The sequence below is a fragment of the Mastigoproctus giganteus genome, chromosome 8, assembly GCF_048544385.1.
Source record: "Mastigoproctus giganteus isolate SK-2022 chromosome 8, ASM4854438v1, whole genome shotgun sequence".
NCBI lineage: Eukaryota > Metazoa > Arthropoda > Arachnida > Uropygi > Thelyphonidae > Mastigoproctus > Mastigoproctus giganteus.
The window spans coordinates 145,026,843-145,041,769 of NC_143582.1; the positions used below are offsets into that span (position 1 = coordinate 145,026,843).

The 14,927-nt window shown below is 39.0% G+C and overlaps 1 protein-coding gene across 3 annotated transcripts in view; it reads left to right on the forward strand.

The window, feature by feature from the left end:
* The window catches only part of LOC150081894 (ATP-binding cassette sub-family B member 10, mitochondrial), a 204,284-nt gene that overhangs the window by 88,288 nt on the left and 101,069 nt on the right, over window positions 1–14,927 (forward strand). The window lies entirely within an intron of this gene.

A 14,927-nucleotide genomic window follows, 5' to 3' on the forward strand; every position in this document is an offset into this window, starting at 1 on the left:
TATTTTATCTGATTTTTACAGTTAAAAGTATACATTGGATCCTGAATTTGGTTTCCACCAGATGCAGTTTTTGAAGGAAAATCAGAGAAGGTTAATTTTGGGTTTTTTTTTTTTTTTTTTTTTGCTTGTAAATCAACATTTATTGTTTCTGCACTATCGCTATGATGAAGACAAGGTTGCTTCCATAGCTGTAGTAAAAGAAACATTACATTACTGCTATCAATCACTTTTCTGTCAATTTGCTGCTTCTGCCCAGCCTTATGAGACTTGAAGTTGCTAGTACAGGTTATGGTAAGGATTTATTCCTTAGCTATAAGTGGGTAAGTGACTTTCAAGGTGGTGGTGTTTTAGTTATAAGTATAAGGCATTTTATTATTTTATTTTTTGCAATAGTTCTGTTCCCTCTTTTCACCCCTTGAACTCGAAACCAGCTCTATCTTGGGTAATAATAGGCACAACTGTACAAATAGGATATCAACAGATTCCCCGTTTGATCTAGAATTTAATGTTCACAAGTTTAAAGTGCTACAGGTTAACAATTTTAAAATGACAGATTCTGAAATAGAAAATATCCTACAGCCCACTCTCACCCCCTAAGAGACATACTAGAAATGGGCCGACCGGGCTAGCCAGGTGGGAAGTCTCTCAAATAGCTTTCCTAAGTTTGCCAGCAGCGAGATAGGTCTATAAGCATGGGGATCCAATGTTGGTTTCCCTGTCTTATGAAGGATCTTTAACAGAGCCACTTTCCACTGCCTAGGAAAAAATCCCTCTAGGATTTATTCATAAGTTTTAATAAGATCTGTGGGTAAAGATCAAAATATTTGACTATAATAAGGTTCTCAATCAGATCTGTGCCAGGACATTTCTTAGTATTTAGTTTACCAATACCAGCTCCAAGATCCAAAAGAGTGAACGGTTCAATGTCTGTAGGATCTTGATATATTTCATTATTTTGCCTTATCTCCTGTTGTTCCAGTGTGTCAAGTTCGGGGATATCTTTAGGAAAAAGATTAGAGACAATAGATTCAATTGTTGTCTCCCAGTCATGAGCTTCCTGACCTTGTACCAAGACAGTGTTATACACATCTCCAGCAGTCATTTTGTTTCTTGTTAAACAGTATATTAAACCCCAAGGTTCCATGTTTCCTATTTCTTTCACAAAGTTCTGCCAGTAATTATATTTAGAGTTGGCAGTTTCCTTGTGGTATCTTTTCCTAAGATTACTATATGTTTCTTTATAGTTCTGTACATCCTCATTTGATAAGTGTCTGTTCCTCTGATAGTTCTTTCTTGCCTGGAAAACTTGGGTCCTCAAACAGGACAGCTCGGGGGTCCACCATGGAACTAAAACTTTTTTGGGTTGTTTTCTTTTGGCAGACTTGCATTGTGAGGAAAAGATGAGTCTGTATAAAATTAACATATTCAAGTGCCATCATAGAATTTAAACTATTTTGAACTTCCTGTGTTAGAATGGTATTAAGGTACTCCTTGAATTTTTCCCACTTTATTGTCTTCATAGCAAAACATCTAAGATCATTTGGTTGTATTCCAATACAATGCTGTTTAGGTAATACACCAAAAATCCTATGTTGCACGGCCCCAAGTGCCAAGCGATTCTGTGATCAAGTGACTTTGCTCTGAATTAGCGCTCTTTCTTGAAGTAGAAATCGTTTCCTTATTTAAAGCATTTATTAACACACAATTAAATAATCCATAGTAAAGAAAGCAACTTTACTAGATTAGGAAGGAAAGCAACCTTCTCTCTCTCCCTTTTATTTTTGTTATATATTAATCACTAACCTCCTAGTGCTTGGTCACAGGGTGGCACTGCTCCTGCCTCCACGTGGCGGGGCCGGTAACCTGGAAGGGAAAAGCTCTCCCTTCCAGGGCGAAATGGAGCGAACTGACTCCAATACCCAGGAATCCACTGGGTCAACGGACCCGAATAGAACTGACCCAAGATATGAGAAATCTAGTTCTTTCGGAGACACCTCTAAGGCAATCAGAAAAGGCGATACAAATGACTCTGTCTGCACAAAGAGATTAAAAACAGACGTTAAAGTTTTAATTTCCCCAACATACATCATTATACATTCAAATACTGAGAAAGCGGTAGGGCAATTGTCACCCTTTCTCATACAAAAGACTCTTGAGAGTTATGTTGGCCCACCAAAACAAGTTAAAAGACTAAAATCAAGCGACATATTGGTAGAAACAGCCAATGCTAAACACTCCGAAAAATTATTACAAATGACAACCTTTGCAGGAATACCAGTAATGGTATCCCCACACAATACATTAAATACCTCAAAAGGTGTCATTACGGAATGGGACCTTCTAAATGTGCCCGAAGAGGAAATTCAAATCGAGCTTCAGGAACAAGGAGTCATTAGTGTTAAAAGAATAACAATTAAAAAAGAAGGGATAATCACCCCCACCAGGAATCTGATACTCACTTTCAACATGCCTAAAGCACCCAGATCAGTAAAAGCTGGATATCTACATTGCAATATAAGACCGTACATCCCGAACCCTCTCCGTTGTTTCAACTGTCAGAAGTTTGGTCACTCGCAGACAGTATGTAGAGGAAAATTAACATGTGCAAACTGTGGTTCGCAAGAACATGCCACTTCTACTTGCACAGCTGGAAACCATAAATGTGTAAATTGTAAAGGGGAACATACTGCATATTCAAGGGAGTGTGAAATTTGGAAGAAGGAAAAAATGATACAAAAATACAAAGCAGAAAATGGAGTTTCATATCAGGAAGCTAAAAAGGCGATTACAATAAATATAGCAAACAAACCTTCTTATGCGCAGATTACCACAACCAAAAAGGCTCCGGAAATTAAATTACCCATTTCAAAATGTTGTGGCACACAAACGGATGTCACAATCCCCCCAGGAGAATCCATCTCAGAATGGGTTCGTGAGTTTTACAAACCATCTCCATCACAAAAACAAGAAAAGATTATCAATACTCCATTATCTTTCCCACCAGATAATTCAGAAAATGTAAGGCGAAAAGGAAACAAAGAAAAGATAGGTAATACAGGAAAAAAGATTGCAGAACAAATGGATACAGATACAAGAAACCAAGGAGAGGAACCAATTCTCGAAATCTTCACTGAAGAAGAAATGGATATGGGTAGACCATATTTTTCAAAGAAAGACAAAACCAAGGTAGACAAAGTTAAATCAGCCCAAAGGAAGCAATCCGAGGGAACATCTAACCTCAAATGACAGGTACAATTATCCAATGGAACTGTCGAGGTTTTCGCTCAAACACTAATGATGTTATAGACCTCATCACCCAGTACCACCCACTAAGTATCTGCCTACAAGAAACCTATTTAAAACCACAGGACAATAGTATAATCAAAAATTATATCATATATAGAAAGGATCGCATAACGAATGGAACAACGAGAGGAGGAGTTGCAATATTAGTTAACAGACATGTACCTTCCCAAACAATACCATTGAACACACCATTAGAAGCAGTTGCAGTCCGTCTAGCAATAGGCTTCAACATTACCATAGCCTCAATATACCTACCCCCTAATCAAGAATTCCAATTTAAGGATTTCGAAGAGCTGATCACTCAACTACCCTCTCCATTCTGTATCTTAGGTGACCTAAATGGACATCACCCACTATGGGGCGATCCCAAAATAGACCAAAAGGGTAAGCAAATAGAAAAATTAGTTGTCGATAACAACCTAATGATTTTAAATGACGGCACACACACATATTTCCACCTTCCATCAAAAAGCAGTTCTGCAATAGACTTATCAATCTGTTCTCCAACACTGTTCCCTATGACTAAATGGAGCGTGCACGAGACTCCATTGAGCAGTGACCACTACCCCATTATTTTGAAAATCATGAAGAAAACGCCATGTCAAGCCAGTAGGCACCCCAGATGGAAAATATATGATGCAGATTGGGAAACATTCAGGTTACTAGCCAAGTTAGACTGCAACATTATTAAACGAGAATCAGTACAAACATCAGTAGCCTATGTTACTGATAGTATGCTTCAAGCTGCGGAAAAGACAATACCTAAAACATCTTCTAACATTAGAATATATCCAAAACCATGGTGGAACAAAGAGTGCTGGGAAGCTAAAAAAGAGAGAAATAGAGCCTGGAACCTCTTTCGCAGAAATCCAACAACAGACAATCTGATACAATTCAAGAGAGCCAGAGCTAAGGTCAGGAAAGTACAAAAAATAAGCAAAAAAGCTGCTTGGATGAAATTTGCATCCACTATAACTATTTCCACACCAGCTACACTTATCTGGAAAAAGATTAGAAGGATGTCAAACAGTTCTCAATTAAACCCCTCACCATTGCTAAGTTGGAAGGGACAGTTGGTTACAAATACCTTAGATATAGTCAATGTGCTTGGTGAAAATTTTTCGAATACATCTGCTAATTGTGCATACCCCACTGCTTTCAAAACGTACAAGAAAGAGGCCGAAAAAATAAAACTAAACTTTTCTAGCAATCAGTGTGAACAATACAACTTGCCGCTCACTGTAGCAGAACTAAAACAAACTTTGCTACAGGTAAAACACAGTGCCGTCGGTCCTGACGAAATCCACTATGCAATGATACAACAATTAGATGAACAGTCCCAATTAGCCCTGTTAGATCTATACAACAAAATATACCTTGAAAATTCTTTCCCAAACAAATGGCACCACGCAATAATACTAGCTCTCCCAAAACAGGGAAAAGATCTATCAGACCCACAGAACTATCGTCCCATAGCTTTGACTAGCTGCTTAGGCAAGATCTTAGAGAAAATGGTCAACAATAGACTAACATGGTATCTAGAAAATAATGGTCTTCTCAACTCAGAACAATTTGGCTTTAGAAAAAATCGCTGTACCTTGGATGTACTTATACAACTGGAAAATCAAGTAAGAAATGCTTTTCTCAGGAAACAACACCAAGTTATGGTTAATTTTGATATCCAAAAGGCATATGATACCACGTGGTGATATGGTATACTTAAAAGGTCACATCAACTTGGCCTTAGAGGACATCTACCCCTCTACATACATAACTTCCTTAAGAATCGGACCTTCCAAGTTCGAATGAACAATACACTTTCTAATATATATTATCAAGAAGAAGGGGTCCCTCAAGGATCTGTACTTAGTGCCACACTTTTTGCAATCCACTTCAGCACACTAATAGAACAAATCCCAAACAATATTTTTACAACTGTTTATGCTGATGATTTCAGCATTTCTTATCAAGCGCAGCATATGAGGACAATAGAACGGCAATTGCAAGTAGCCATTAACAGAGTCATAAAATGGACAGAAAGAAATGGATATAGAATATCGGTACAAAAGACTGCATGCATACATTTCTGCAGAAAAAGGAATCTCCATCCTGACCCAGAACTCAGGCTGAAAGAACAGATCATCCCAGTTAAAAATAGTGTCCGTTTCTTAGGATTAGTTTTTGACAAAAAACTGACTTTCCTAGAGCATATCAGTCACATAAGAGTCCACTGTTTGAAGAAAATGAACATCTTGAAGGTCCTATCCACTTTATCCTGGGGAGCAGACAGGATAATCCTACTACGTTTATATCGCCTTCTCATTCGGTCTAAGCTAGACTATGGTGCCCCAGTCTATGACTCGGCAAGACCTAGTGCCCTGAGATGGCTCGACCCGGTACATCACTGCGCACTCCGTTTAGCCCTTGGAGCTTTCCGCACCTCACCTGCAGAGCCTGTACGCTGAAGCTCAAGAACCTCCCCTGCAAATCAGAAGACAAAATCAATTACTCTCTTACGCAGCTAAAATAAAATCCTTACCAGACCACCCTCTACAGAAAACGCTTTTTACTTCTGAATGGGAACAACATTATCAGCAACAACAAAGAATCAATAAACCTGCGAATGTGAGATTAAAAAACCTTCTTCTCAGTAGAGAGCTTAACCTGGATAACATAATTCTACTGACGAAGCAGTCTACCCCACCATGGATAATCCGACAACCTTTATGCGACTTTTCCTTCCACACTTGGGGAAAACAAACCCTTTCTCATATAAACCATCAACAGCTGCACGCTGCTTATAAGGCACAATTTTCAGATCATTGCTTTCTATATACAGATGGATCCAAAACTGATTCTCATGTGGGAGCGGCAGTTTACTTTTCTGACATCACATTGGCTCAAAAACTCCCAAAAGACTGTAGCATCTATACTGCAGAACTGCAAGCCATTATGCTAGCATTAAACGAAATCGACCATTCAAGTTTTCAAAACAGCATAATTTTTACTGACTCCCGTAGTTGCATGATGGCAATACAAAATATCAGTTCTAACAAACATCCACTACAACAGCAGATCCAATACAAAATATCAAAACTCCTTGAACAACATCGTAACATTAGATTTTGCTGGATCCCAAGCCATGTCGGAATTCATGGTAACGAACAAGCAGACAGAGCTGCTAAAGAAACCAAGAACAATATTTCTGCATCAGAATATATCTCTTACTCTGACTACAAACACGTTATTGATCGCAGTGGGAAACATCACTGGCAGCAGCAATGGCAAGTACTTACCACTAACAAATTGCATCAGATTAAAATATTACTCCAGCCATGGAAATCCAGCATTCAGAAAAATAGGCGCGATGAAGTGATACTTGCTAGGTTAAGGATAGGACACACGTATTTCAGTCACTCTTATCTTTTGCGAGGAGAAGATCCCCCCCTATGCCCTATCTGTCACACACAACAAACAGTAGAACACGTACTGATTACTTGTCCAGCTTTTGCAGATGATCGCCGAAACTCCTTCAAAGAGCTAAACAAACATCACCCTCTCACTCTCAAAACCATACTGGAAGATAGAAAAAATATAGCAGATGTTTTTCAGTTCCTCAAGAAAATAAATTACTATAATCAAATATAAAACTAAGTATTATCTATTACTCTTGGAAATTATTAGCAGCAATATACCAATTAGAACAAAACCGATAAATTAAATCTTACAGGCGCATTTTAGCCACAGTAGCTCTTGCGCCAAGAACTCTTAAATCAAATCAAATCAAAAAATCAAAACCTATGTTGCACAGCTATACTCCAGGCAGATCAGGAACTTTCAATCAGCAGGAATAGGAAGCCTTCATAGCCACAATCTGACTACAAGTCCTAAATTAGCTGCACAATCTACCAACATACAGCAGTACATTGTGTGAAAGTGCGATAGGCAACAAAAGCCATAGTACACAATTTCATAAACTGGCATGTGCAGGAGACCTGTACTACATTCGACCACCGTGCTGTTACCTTTTAGCTGGTGTGTCAGCTGGATCAGATCCTTCCCCCCGCCTCTCCAATATATGATATTGTTAGATATAGTATCAAAAAAGTGAACTGGCAGATATACCAAGAAACCCTTGAATCCCTCCCTTCAGGGATACCCCCAGAAGGAAATAGTGAAATGCATTCAAATCAACAGGTCAATAAACTGACAGAAACCATCATCAGAGCTGGAGATACCTCTCTGAGAAAGAAACAACCAAGGTCATATGCAGTTCCCTGTAGGTGCTCTGAGTTGGATATTCTCCAACAAAGGCTTAACCAGAATAGAAAACATTTCCAGAGATCCAGAAGTTATTGGCCACCAGCAAAGGTAAATGCCAGAAGGGAAACTTACCAGAATTTAAGGAATCGGTACACAAGCCTTATAAGGTGGAAAAAGAAGAAATCCTGCCAAACACTTGTTGGTACCACTACTAATGCTGACCCATGGGGTGTGGTTTACTGTGTCGTTACCAACAAGCTGCCAAAAGGTGATGTGGTGCACACCACAAACACTGAGGCTGGCCAGACTATCAACATCTGGGAGGAAACAGTCAGTAATATTCTTAATGCACTATTTCCAATAAATGACATTCCTCCCTTTACACAAGACCAGTCCACTATATGCACTGAAAACAACAGCTACCAAAAATCTGAGGCCTGAGACTCCTTTTACTCTGAAGGAACTACCATAGCACTAGATAAAAATAAAACCAAATGCAATAAATGTCCAGGTAATGATCTCTTTGAAATAGAAATGGTGTCCCTTTACAGAAGACCAGTCCACTATATGCACTGAAAACAACAGCTGCCAAAATCTGAGGCCTGAGACTCCTTTCACTCTAGTGGAACTATCCATAGCATTAGATAAAACCAAAAGCAATAAATGTCCAGATAATGATCTCAATCAAGTAGAAATGGTAAAAGAACTGCCCAAAAGCTATCCTCACCACTTATTGCAACCATACAATAACTGTTTACAAAAGTGTATTTCCCCTCCTCTTGGAAGCAGGCTAACATAAGATTAATACTGAAGAATCCAGAAAATCCAAAATCATAGGGCCCATTGCCTTGTTGCCAGTTTTGGGCAAGGAAATATAGAGGCTGATAATATTCAAGTTACATAATATACTGATAATATACAGACTTACTACCTCAATGCTAATTTACAGTCAGACAAGCAGTTTAGATTTAAATAGAGATGCTCCACAGAGGATGCCATGGACTATCTAGTCAACAGACATATAGCAGAGGAAAAATATGTGCTTGCCATACCATTGATTTTGCAGGAATCTTCAATGCATTGTGATGGCCCAGCAGCATACTTTGTAGATTGCAATGTGCTAGAACATCACAAAACCTGTACCAGCTTGTACAAGATTATCTCAGGGACAGACAGGTCTCAGTCAAAACCAGATATCAGTGCATCATCAGATGAGTGACAGAAGGATGCCTCCAGGGTTCAGTTCCAGGTCCCTGTTTTTTGAACCTGGTACTGGATGAATTCCTGGGGATGGATGTTGGTCCAACTGACAGGGTTGCCTTTGCTGATGACTTGCTTTACTTGTCAAGGTCAACACCTAGGCTGCATGCCAATTTAGCAATTAGTACCCTCCAGCAATGGGCATTACACACAAACTAGCAATATCCATCAGTAAATCATCCATCAGTAGCAATATCCATCAGCAAAAACCAAATAAATTCTGTTAAAAGGTAACTTGAACAGACATCCACAAATTAAAATAGCAGGTAAAACAATAATCCTAGTAACAGAAATTAAATATCTAGGTATAATATTTGACAATAAGTTAACTTTCTTTCCACATCTTGTGTACTTGGCCAAAAAAAAAAAAGGTCAGGAATTATGCTGGAATGATTGCTAGGATCAGCCTTGATAACTTGGGTTTAAAAAGGAAGACAATTGCTCTTATTTTTAAGGCAATTTTCCTCCCAGTTATTACGTATGGTGCAGAAGTATGGTATTCTAGAGCCACTTTAAATAAGAATAAAAGAAAATTAGATTCCATACAGAGGATTATACTCTTAACCACCACGAGGGCATGCTGCACTGTTAGTACACCTGCTCTGCAGGTTCTGGCAGAGGCACTGCCACTGGACTTTTAGAAATAATTAAAAGAGGACTCAACTATAGACTCAAAAAGTTAACCCCAACTAACACCTTATGAATTGCCATGTTACCATTAACCTTAGAGACTGATATTAAACAAGAAAGAAAAAGTTCACACTCTACCAGCAATGGCAGAGTACATGGGAACAGCCACCTAAAGGGGAAGTCACTAGGAAGTTCCTGCCTTGGGTAACCCTATTCTTCCCCCCCCCCCCCCACCCACAGTTTGTCCTAGGACTCTATGCCACATCTTTGCCAACAGGGCATGGTTCCCTGAATGAAAGCCAACTAGGTCTCACCCAAGAGCCTAAATGTACCTGTGGAGCTGATGAGGATTGGGCCCATGTCCTTTATGGCTGTCCCAATTACTATCCCTACAGATGTAGAATTAGGCGCCTCCGTAGCCAGGTGGGAAGGAGCAGCAGCGCATAGCACACGCTTCTTGATTAGACCGGGGTTCGAGCCCGTCACCACCAAATACGGAGAATGCGGAAAGGTCAGGGAATGACCACCGCATATCCCGGAGCAATATGGTCTTAGTTGCTAATGCTCCTAAAAAAAAAAAAACCAAAAAAAAAGATGTAGACTTATGTTAAAGATTGGACATGTTGTTGTTGTTGTTTGGTTTTTAGGAACATTAGCAACTAAGACCATATTGCTCTGGGATATGCGGTGGTCATTCCCTGACCTTTCCGCATCCTCCGTATTTGGTGTTGACGGGCTCGAGCCCCGGTCTAATCAAGAAGCGTGTGCTACGCACTGCTGCCCCTTCCCACCTGGCTACGGAGGCGCTTGATTGGACATGTAAACCATGCAACTATTCATCTTAAATGAAACTCATTACATGGGCTTTTCTTAGTTTGCTCAAAAAAATTTTATGACCTGGAGAAGCAACCATGCTGACTACCCAGACTGTGATCCCCTCCCCTACTTACACCAGTAAAAGGTAAACTGCAGCCATTATCAATCCACTGCAGGATGGAAGCTCCTCAGTGATTCATGTTGAGGGAAATGGACTATAATCTACCATGCTAGTTCAGTGCAGGTTGGACTGGACTAGCATGCTCGTATTTAGAAGTCAGGGGCTTAAACCGTGGGCTACTCAAAGAGCATGTGCTACTGCACTCCTGCTGATGACCACTCGGCTATGGAGGTCCTTAGACCAATATGCTTAACTAATTGTGACATGTACTGATAGAGACTAACCGAAGTGAGGCTGGCCCATTAGAATCTGTTTTCCACCCAATGAGAGTGTATAAGTTAGATACTGACATTTAAGAAAAAAAAATCCATGTTTATCTGTATTAATGTGTATAAACATGTATTATAAATGTATAATTGTGTATATTTCGTGGATTGAATGGTTAAAGGTCAGGAGTGGGAGAATTTGTGTCATAGTATGCATTTTTTTTTTCCATCAGTGTGTATATTCTGTGAATGGCAATTGTGTGTATGCAGTGATTTCCTAACTATTATTGGCCTTGTGGTCCTCTGTTCATTTTTAGTTCATTTGGTCCAGTATTGTAAGTAGTTTACATCTCCAACCGCGTCTCCGTAGCCAGGTGGGAAGGAGCAGCAGTGCGTAGCACACGCTTCTTGATTAGACCGGGGTTCGAGCCCGTCACCACCAAATACGGAGGATGCAGGAAGGTCAGGGAATGACCACCGCATATCTCGGAGCAATATGGCCTTAGTTGCTAATGCTCCTAAAAACCAAAATAACAAACAAACAAACAAACATCTCCAACTTTTGTGATATTTCACATAATTCAGACCCTGGTGCCAGCAAGGGGGCACCAATAAAATTTAATTAATTGGCTATCAAATTTATTTCGTATATTTAGGCTTCTCTAAATTATATTAGGAGCATTCCTTCTATAGTACCCTCTTCTTGATTGTTCTTTCCCCTTTTTCTTTGGTATTATTTCATTGGTTGAGTTTATTATTATTTTGCTTTACTGGTTTCCCATGCTGCTGGCATACATTTTAATTTAGTTTTTTTTTTTATAAAGTGAAAACAACAAGTGAGGGAACTAAAGAGTGATAGAAGGTAGCAAAAAAAAAAAAAAAAAAAAATATATATATATATATATATATATATATATATGTATAATAAGAAATAAATAATTACAAAAATGATAAAATAATCATTGACAAAACAAGGATGTTGCCACACAGTTTACAAAACCAGCCTCTCATCAGGTGTCAGTGGCCAGGATTGCAAGCAAAATAGCAACATGTATCTTCATTTTTGATGTAAACTACAAGCCAAAAGGTAAAAAGCATAAACATAAATAAAAATGAGAATAACATTTTTGTGAGCAAAATAAAAATTTTTTTTACAAGGATTAAAAAGGGGGGTATTTTGAATATGGCTTGTGAATAAAAACAGTGGATTCATGGTGACAATCTGTTGGAAAATGAAGTTATAGATGATATAGAAATCAACAGGCCGTAACAGAAACAGATGGATCTAAATATGAAGGAGAGGGATTGGATCAAATTCAGAGTCAAAAATTTCTTGCGAAGCAGCCAAGTATTGCTAGTTGCAGCTTTACATTATATTCAACAGTTGATGTGATATTTATAAAAAAAAATAAATTGGCAAGGGGAGACTATGCTATGAAACATCATCTAAACAGATGAAAATTGCTGATTTTATGTAAATGTACACACACTTTCATATACATACATACATACACTGATGTGCAAAACTTAAGGACCAACACTATTTCTAAAGGTTACAACCACAAAATCTTTACTTAAGGTATGCTTTACTGATGAGAGTAGATTCAGTCTCAGCAGCGATTCTGGATGTCAGCTAATCTGGCGAGAGGTTGTCACACGATATCACCCCGAAAACATCACTGAAAGGGATCGATATGGCGGTTGGGGTGTTCTCGTCTGGGGCAGGCGTTATCTTGGATGGACGTACACAACTCCAGATACTGGAAGGTGGTACTGTAACCGGTGCATGCTACTGTACTGAGGTAATCCTTCCCAATGTGCATCTGTTCCAAGGTGCCATTGGCCCCGAGTTCGTGTTTATGGATGATAATGCCATACCCCATCGAACTGCAGCTGTTGATATGCTTTTGGAAAGTGAGGACATTGTTCATATGGATTGGCCTGCCCGTTCTCCCCGCCAATCTAAATCCCATCGAACACATGTGGGATGCTCTGGGGAGACGCCTAGCAGCACGTCCACACCCACCAGAAAATGTTCACCAGCTGAAGATGCCGTTGACAGAGAAATGGACAATGTTACCGCAAGAACTTATCAACAAACTGTTCTAAGTATGCAGGCGGTGCAAAGCCTGCATCGACATTAGGGGTGGCCATATCTCCTACTGAGGACCACCTCTTTCCTTTGTTCCATCTTTGGCAGTGATGCATCTGTATCATGACAGCCATGCTATGTTGCCATTTTTGAATAAAGTCCCTCTGTACCGTTTTGTTTCCATTGTTGTGTAAGTGTTGTTTCCTTCATCATTTCTGTACCTCACAAGGTTCCTTTGGTATGCTTTTCCCATTTTCAGGCCACTCCTATGAGAAGCTCCAGTTTAAAACCTGACTGGTCCTTAAATTTTGCACACCAGTGTATATATATATATATAATTGAATTATTTTTCAAAAACTCTCAAAAAAGTTACTATTGTACCTGTTCAAGTGAAATTTTATGTTTGTAATGTTATTAACACTGGGAATTTTTCTGACAAAAAAAAGAATAAAAAACATTAATAGTCTTATTATAAATGTTTGAAAATTGTGTGTTTTTGAAAATTCATAAAAAAATATAGAATATTGCCGGCTACAATATTGGATAGATATAGATATGTGTAACATATAGATAGATTATTTTAAGCTCAGCTTGGTTGAAAACCAAGCTTGAAATAGTGCTAAATTGAGCATAAAGCTGCCTAACAAGAGGGTGCTTACTGCCTTTACAAGTCCCAGCTGTGAATTACAAGCTCCAAAAAAAAGATCAGTGTTTTGCTATTTTATTTACTTAATTGTCATATTATATTGTACTTTATAAGTAGCTCTATAGTTCTATTTATGCTCATTATTTTTAATTTAGATAGAATTTTTGTAGGTTACTACTTAATATACGCAAAACCGTTGTTTCGTTCGAATCTTGCAGCCATTGTTCTCTAATAGAGTGAGTGTTAGGGAATTCAAATTTTTAATTATGGTAAATAGGTAGCTCTAACGTAAAACTAGTTAGCATAAAAAATATCACTACATTTAGGAATCTATTAGATAGTGTAGTATTGATAATTGATTAGCTAAATTTATTAATCTTATTAATTTTCATTGTTAATTTCAATACCATGCCCCAGATTAGAGCAGCAATGTGCAACGGACACAAAGGAGCAGGAATGCTGTGATTCAGGAGAGAACCGAGGAGGGGGTGATTCTCCTACGCATCACAGCCTAAAAAAATGTGCTTGTGAAATGTTTGCAGAACCCGCTAGAACAGGACATGATCTAGCCAAGGAGGATGTCATTGTGTGTACTAGATGCAGTGTGTCAAGAAATTAGGTGCCAACTCAGTGTTCTGATGGGTGCTTATGAGAGTTTGAAGAGTCAGGTAGATGCCTTTGAAGGTATTAAAATGGGGAACCCATCAAACCCTCAGCTGTCCAGCTCAACACTAGAGCTCACTCTCATGCATCAGGCAACACAGCAGAAATCTGCAAGGCAAAATGCACTGGTCCCACAGGAGTTAGTTATTGTCAGGGAGACGTAATATATTTTGTAAAAAGGATGGGTGGAATAGGACCAGGGTATGTCTGCCAGGGTCAAAAGTTGATGATGTTGTAGAACAGATATCACCTTTTAAGGGCACAAAGGGTGATTGTTGTACATGTTGGCACTAATGACATTAAGAGTAGCAGATCTGCAGATTTACTTAACAAGTACAGGTCAATGCTGAAAAAATTTGTGAGTTGAGGGTTAAATTTGAGAGTCTGCAATTCTGTGCAGACATAATAGGAGGGAGTATATGGTGAGAGTCTTTTCAATCAGTTTGGCCCTGGAGGGATTGTGCAAGGCTCACGTTGTAGAATTTTTCTGAGTCTGGTCTGTGGTTGACTGCTTCTACAGGAGAGACTGCTTCTACAGGGTGGGATACACTTAAATAGAAGAGGTGCAAGACTGTTTGCTGATGCTATCGAGGCAGTGTTAGGTGGGACGGAAAACTGCTAACTTGGGGGGATTCACAGACTAAAAAGTTGATAGTAGCCACATGCAGAGGTGAAAGTGATTCTTGCATTGCTTCTTTTAGAAGAGCAGCGCCTGAAGGGCTGGGTGCTGGGGGTTTTTGGGACTGGTGGGAGTCATCATGAAACAAATAATTACATTGGCTGTGTTAGGATAACTAAGAATAAGAATAGGTGCATGTATACTTGCATGTACACCAATGCTGGAAGTATAGTAAATAAATTTGA